At 42.2% G+C, this 7,456-nt stretch overlaps 1 protein-coding gene across 1 annotated transcript in view; it reads left to right on the forward strand.

Annotated features, from left to right (window-relative positions):
* The window catches only part of CDS2 (CDP-diacylglycerol synthase 2), a 70,042-nt gene that overhangs the window by 12,381 nt on the left and 50,205 nt on the right, over nucleotides 1–7,456 (forward strand). The window lies entirely within an intron of this gene.

Below are 7,456 nucleotides of genomic sequence, written 5' to 3' on the forward strand. Positions count from 1 at the left end.
CTTTTCGTTTATTCTTAGCCACTCTTAAAATTCTCTCTTTATCTTTGGTTTTGGGAAGTTTGATTATAATATGTCTTGGTGACTTTCTTTTGGGATCTACCTTATGTGGGGTTCGATGAGCATTTTGGGTAGGTATCTTGTCATCTTTCACTATATCAGGGAAGTTTTCTGCCAACAAATCTTCAACAATTCTGTCTCTATTTTCTGTTATCCCCCACCCCGCCCCCCGTTTTGGTACTCCGATCACTCATAGGTTATTCCTCTTGATAGAGTCCCACATAACTCTTAGGGTTTCTTCATTTTTTTAAATCCTATTATCTGATTTTTTCTCAAATAAGTTGGTGTCAAGTGCTTTATCTTCAATCTTACTAATTCTGACTTCCATTGCCTCACTTCTGCTCCTATGACTTTCTATTGAGTTGTCTAATTCTGAAATTTTATTGTCAATCTTCTGGATTTATGATTGCTGACTCTGTATGGATTTTTGCAGCCTGTTAAGTTTGTCATAATGCTCTTCTCTAATCTTTTTTAATTTCCTCTATTGTGTGTTCTGCGTTTTGCTTAATTTCCTTCCTAATTTCTTGAAGAGTTCTGTATATTAATCTTTTGTATTCTGCCTCCGGTAATTCCAAGAAATTTCCTCCTCTGGAAAATTTCTAGATTCTTTATTTTTGGAGCTTGCTGAAGCCATCATGGATTGCCTCTTTATATGATTTGATATTGACTGTTGTCTCTGAGCCATCAGTAAATTATTATATTTGTTTATTTTATGTTTGCTTACTGTGTCCAACTCCTTGTTTTGTTTTGATATGGCCAAATAGGCTGCTCATATGAGCTAGTTTGATTTTTGGCACCTTTGAAGCTCTAATGTCCTGTCACCAGGTGGTTAGATCTTTTAGTAGGTATGTGAGCTCAGGAGTCTGCCCACTCCTCCTGTATGGATTCAGCTCAGGTGCCCAGGTAGATAGCCACCAAGTGGGTGGTGTAGGCGTCTCGCTTACAGTCCTAGACCGGCATGGGTGATTGGTGTAGGCACAGGCATCTGGCTGCAGCAGGGGGCACACTCTGAGCAAGGCAGGGGACTGATGGCCACCCCTAAGTGTCCAGGAGGAAGGTGTGACCCTGTTCCCTAGAGTGCGTAGGGGGGTGGGTTTTGCAGCTGGACTATGAGCACCTAATGCTGTTGGCTGTAAGCACTGGGGGGCACCTCTTATTCATGGGCCCCTCTCGCAGGTGGCTAGGTGGCATGGGTGGAGCCACCAGTCCTCAGGCCCCTGATGTGGGTAGGTGAACACCCTGCTTAATGGGCAGAGCAGTGTCAGATGTCAAGAACCTGCCATTTCACAGCTGAAACAGTTGAAGTTAGACTTCCAGTATATACCCTGTTGTACTGCAGTAATGAGGGCCTACGCTGTTGAAATGGGCCCACAAAAGTCTACGCAGGGGGAAAGGCAGTCAAAGTCCGTGCGTCCCGTATGCCTGTGCCTAGGCAAAGGAGCTGTGCCTGCCCTGGGTACCATGCTTAGGGGAGCTGGTAGTTTATTTTTTCCCTTGTTTGTTAATTTGTTTACTCTCCAAGGCAGGGAGAATGGCTGGGGGCTTGTGACGGATCCTACTTCCGGGACAGGGGACTTGGCAGTTGTTGAAGCCGGTCCAGGACCCAGTGCAGATCAGGGAGCAGGGAGGTAAATGGGAGAGAGAGTTTTCCCTAAGGGGGGTGTTTTCGATCTGTGCTGTTATCGGTACGCAAGTACTTATCTTTCCCTGATCCAGGGCTGCTTCTCACTGGTGTTGGGTGGCCATGTAGATTCTCTGGCGCTGGGTCTGTCCCGGTGCGGAAGACGTGCCTCCTGAGGACTGCTGCTTGCCTGCCTCACTGCTCACCCCTGAGCTGATCAGGCCTGAAGGGCTCAGGCTCTTGCCAGGTCAGGACTGGCAACTCCTCGCTGTTTCCAAACTGTCTCTCCCTCCCCCTGCCACTCAGTCCGGTTCCTCAACTCTGCCTTTGATATTCAGGGCTCCTAGATTGCCATATATAATCGATCCACTTGTTTTTTCAGGTCTTTGTTGTAAGAGGGTCCACCAGAAGTGTCTGACTACTTCGCCATCTTGGCCCCGCCTCCTCATCTGTTCTGAGCTTCTAGTCGTGGGTGATCTTTATGTGGCTTGACATCTCTCTTCCACCATCTCTGCTTCTTTTGCTTGCTTGTTTAATCTTTTATATCTCAAAAGAGATTGACTCAAAACACACCCTATAGTAATCCTTACTCATTAACGAAACAAAGGCAGCCCATTCTCTGATGAGATTATAGCCACAGGCATAGAAGTTAGGATTTATAACACATATTTTCAGAGGACACAATTCAATCTGTAACAACCACCTACTTTTCTTGTATGGCTACAAAATTATAAAAATAGCAAAATCTTTCAAAATGTGAAATATTAGAAAAGTTTAAGTTCTCAGTAAATATGAGGATTCTGCGAGGAAAAAAAATGGTTTAAGAGCAAGTTGATTAGATCTAGCTTTCCTGCTTGTTGGGTAAGTGTGATTTATGTAGTTTGAAGCCCATCTCCAGAAGTAGCCACTCAGGCATCCTTGAAAGGAACTCCCAGCATGTTGTTGGGAGACCAGAAGACTCCTTGCTCCAAATAGCATGCGAGGCTGCTCTGACTAAATGCTTTCCGGTTGGCGATCCTGAGTATTGGAACCATTTGTTCTGGCAATAATCAGTCATTCAATATTCAGCACTCTTTCTTAAAACAGTCACCGAGTCCAGGGTCTGCTTTGTACAGGCTCTGTAGCTCAGAGGGAGTGCCGGGTGTCTGGGCTAAAGAGGAAAATGTTTAGGATTTTATGATACCAATTTTGGCACCAAATAATCCATTCTTTCTTAGCTGATTTGAAGAAATACAGTTTTGAATACATCTGGCAAACTCTTTAAATGAATCCTGCAACTGATTTCACAGTGCAAATAATCACTTTAAACTGTTGGAAAAAGTTTGAACATCACATATCTGATTTTCGTACTCTTCCATCTTTACTCCACAGAGGTGGAGTATGTTACGTTTGTTACCATTGCAGTAGGCTTGGCAGATATCTTGTGTACAGATCTGTCCTGTAACTCCTATGCACAGTTTGTTTACCTACTCCCAGGGTTGGTATAGCCTCCCAGGCCCTGCTGACTGGCTGCGGCCACTGTTGGGGGAGAGAGAGCACAGCCATTGGTGCACAAACTGCTCTGGTTTGGAAAAGAAAGGCACACACGTTGACCCTTGGCTGGGGTCTCCTTGAAAGAAAACGTGTTCCTGGCATTGGGCAGAGTACTTCCTCTTCCAAGTCTTGTCACATGGTGGTTACTTGGTGGAAGTAGTAACAAATGCCCCTCTCCTCACCCCACCCCACACATCTGCGAAGGCAGACCTGATTCCCATTAGCCAACTCTCCCTGTCAGTCACTGATCTTTGTTCTCAAGTTGTTTGTCCCAGCAGTAGGAATGGCCTAGGGCCTACCAAGTTGAATCACCATCTAAAGAAAGTTAAACTTTGTTACATTATTTGACTTGGCAATACAATGTCTCAAAATGTGAAAGGAACAAAGTGGACAGGAAAAACTTCCTTCCCTCTTACCTCCTTCTCCCAGAGGCAGCACTCCAGGCTAGTTTGTGGTATGTGGAAGAACCTGGCCCATTCTCCTAAAAAACCAGATGTCCTTTTGATTTGCTGTCCATCCACAGCAGGTCATTTGTATTAGGGTCACTCTGGGGCCAGCCTGGGACTTCTCTGTGAAGACTTTGCAGAGTTTTTAAAAGAGCCCTCGCAACTGGGGATTTACCAGCAACGCTTTCTGCTCCTGGGTCTCTGGCGGTAAGAGGGTGTTTCTTGTCAACGCGGAACCCCTCAGTGAGTGACTTGCTCAGAGCCACATCCTCGAAGGACATTCCCAGTGCATGCCTTTCAGTCAGCCAAACTTACTTTGTCTCAAATCTGACTTTCTCACCCTCCAGACTGAGCTTCCGCCTCCTGTTTTCATCCTCCACTAGTAGAATCACATATCTCTGTTACCCCGACTTGAAATTCAGTAGTCCTTTGTGTCTCTTCCTGTTCCCTCACCCACTCCAGGTGACAGGTTATAACCAGGTGTTACCTGGATTCCTTACCCATTGCTCTTGCGTGTCTCAAACTTCAACCAGTTCAGGATTTGATGCCTGCGCTATTGTTGTCAGTTGCCATTCAGTTGGCTGCAGTTCATGGCAGCCCCATCCGCAATGGCATAAAAACGCTGCCCGATTCCACACTGATCGATCGTTAGTATGCTGGATTCCAGTGTTGTGGCCACTTTGTACTTTGAGTGCCTTCCAGCCTAGGGGGTTCATCTTCAGCATTATATCGGACAACATTCTGTTGCGATCCATGGGTTTCTTGTTGGCCAGTTTTTAGGAGTAGATTGACAAGCCTTTCTTCCTAGTCTTAGTCTGGAAGCTCCCCTGAAACATGTCCACCATGGTGACCCTGCTGGTATTTGAAATACTGGTGGCAAAGCTTCCAGCGTCACAACACACAAGCCTCCATAGTACAATAAACTGACAGAGGGGTGGTGGTACGTTAATATAAGTCATTCTAATTGAGCTCCCTCCCTCGGGGGCTCTCAGCCCCTTCTGCTCCATCTGTCATTTGTATAGTCTAGCTGTTCTGGTTTATTTGCTCTGAGATCACCTTATGAACTATAGAAAAAAATTGATCAAATTCCAGCCTCTTTTTCAGATCTCTTAAACTTGGTCCTTTATAGCATTCTCTCTTAACCAGCCCCTCCTCCTGCTTGGTGCCTCTGTGTTGTCAGTCTGTTTCCAGCTCCCTCCTCTCTACCTGTTTAAATTCTATTTTGTCAAAATCCCTTTCAGACCTTGCCCAGCTATGAGTGACTTAGGCATGTATTTATTGTAGAAATCCCAAAAATGTGTATATGTAAGAATGAAATTCACCTGCAGTTTCATCGTTCAGAGAAACAACCACTGTTCAAATGTAAATGTATCTCTCCTATGCATGTTGCTACCCTGTGGCTGTATATAGTAGCAACCATGCAGAATCTGATAGTTTGCCTTTTTATGCCTTCAGAAGCATATTCCCGTGCCGTTAAAGTTCTTCATGGACATTATTTCAGACTTTTAAAAATTATATAAATAACAGATGAAAATAACAGGTATTCATTGTAGAAGCGCCAAAAAGAAATCACCTTAATCCTTCCACTCAGAGGTAACTACTGCTGATGTTTTGGTGTATATCCTTTTTATAGATGTCACACATTCCTGCAGTATGTATGTACTCTGTTTTATAATCTGTTGTTTTTTACTTTACTTTAAACATTCTAACCCAGTTATCATTTTTAATGATTGTGTGTTATTTCATTGTATGGCTGTACTTTAGCTTATTGAACTAATCAGGCATTTACATTGTTTTAAGTTTTTGCTATTGTAAGCAATGCTGCAGGAAATACCCTTGTAAAAAACTTTTCTGCATGAGTATGATATCCTTTAATATGCTACTAGTTTACAACTGCTGACTCAGAAAGAGTACTGGGTATTACTGGAGAGCGAGAGAGAGAGAGAGAGAACAAACTGTTGCTTTCCAGTAGATTCCAACTCACAGCAACCCTATAGGACAGAATAGAACTGCCCCACAGGGTTTCTTAGGCTGTAAGTTTTTATGGCAGCAGACTGTCACATCTTTCTCCCACAGAGCACCTGATTGGTTTGAACTGCCAACCTTACGGTTAGCAGCTTAGTGCTTAACCGTTGTGCCACCAGGGCTCCCTGATAATGGTAGAGGAGTATTTAAAAGTCCCTATACAAAACCCACCAGCTGCTTTGTGCAAGAAAGATGTGGCAGCCCGCTTCCGTAAAGATTACAGCCCTGGAAACCCTGTGAGGCAGTTCTGCTCTATTGCATAGGGTTGCTATGACTCAGAATCAACTCGTATTTTATTTCTATTTTTTTGGTTTATACAAAAAGCAAAGGAAAAAAGTTGATAAATTGAGTTATATTAAAATTAAGAACTACTTTTATCAAACTGCTGTTAAAAGAGTAGAAAGGAAAGCCACAGACAGCAAGAAGCTATTTTTTAAAAAAGTATGTGTGTGTATATATATATATATATATAAAGGTTATAGGATTCATATCTAGAATCTATAAAGAATTTCTGCAAAACAAATATATGAAAAAAGACAACTCAGTAGAAAAATGGGCACTTCAGATTGTCAGTAAACATGAGAATGTGTCCACCATCGTTAGTCATCAGGGAAATGCAAATTAAAACCCACAAGAAGATACTATTACTCACCCACCAGAATGGCTAAAATTGAAAGACTGAAAATACTAAAGGTTGGTTGGCATGGATGTGGAGAAATGAAACTTTCCTGTACTGCTTGTAGGAGTATAAATTGGTACAATCACTGGAAAACTCTTGACAATATTTACTGAAGCTAAATATACACAAAACCTTGTCATCCAGTAGTTCTGTTCCTAGGTGATACTCAGTAGATATCTGTATACATGTTCATGAAAAGACATGTTCTAGAATGGTCAAGGTAGTGTTCTTTGTAGTAGCCCCAAACTATAAACAACCCAAATGTTCATCAGCAGTAGAGTAGATGAAAGTGTAATATATTCCTACATTGGAATTCTATACCACAGTAAAAATGAATGGATTATTGCCACCTGCAGTAATTTTTGATGAATCTCACAAACATATATTGTACAAAAGGAGACAGGAGAGTACATACTGCATGATTCTATTTATATGAAGTTCAAGAGCTGAAAACATGAATCTGTGGTGTTATAAGTCAGAACACTAGTTACCTTGGAAAACGGGGCGGGAACTGGAGGACTTCTGGGGGTACTAGTAATGTTCTTTATTTGTGAACTGGTTTACAGGTGTATTTGTGAAAATGCGTGATGCCGTAAATTTAAGATATGTACACTTAAATTATGTACTCAGTAAAAAGTTTATTAAAACAGAGGGTCCATATCTTTTAGAGATGCATTCTGAAATATTTACAGATGAAATAGTATGATGTCTGGGATTTGCTTCAGTTAACTGGGGTGGTGGGAGTGGGTGGAATATAAGGGAAACATGAGTGAGTTCGTTGTTTTAAATTTTGTTTATTTTCTTGTTACTGACAGTACACACAGCAAAACACACGAATTCAGCAGTTTCAATGTACAATTCATTGACACTGATTATGTTTTTTGAGTTGTGCAACCATTCTTACCCTCCTTCTGAGTTGTTCCATTAACATAAACTCACTGCCCTGTAAGGTTCCTGTCTAATCTCTCAAGTTGCTGTTGTCAGTTTGATCCCATATAGATAAATCTTAAAAGAGGTCAGTGCTCAAGGCAGACATATTTTACTAGTTAAGCTAAACAATTGTTTGGTTTTAAGAAGACCTCAGGAGTTTTTTTT

Source organism: Trichechus manatus, unplaced genomic scaffold (assembly GCF_000243295.1).
Source record: "Trichechus manatus latirostris isolate Lorelei unplaced genomic scaffold, TriManLat1.0 scaffold00104, whole genome shotgun sequence".
In the NCBI taxonomy this organism is placed as follows: Eukaryota; Metazoa; Chordata; class Mammalia; order Sirenia; family Trichechidae; genus Trichechus; species Trichechus manatus.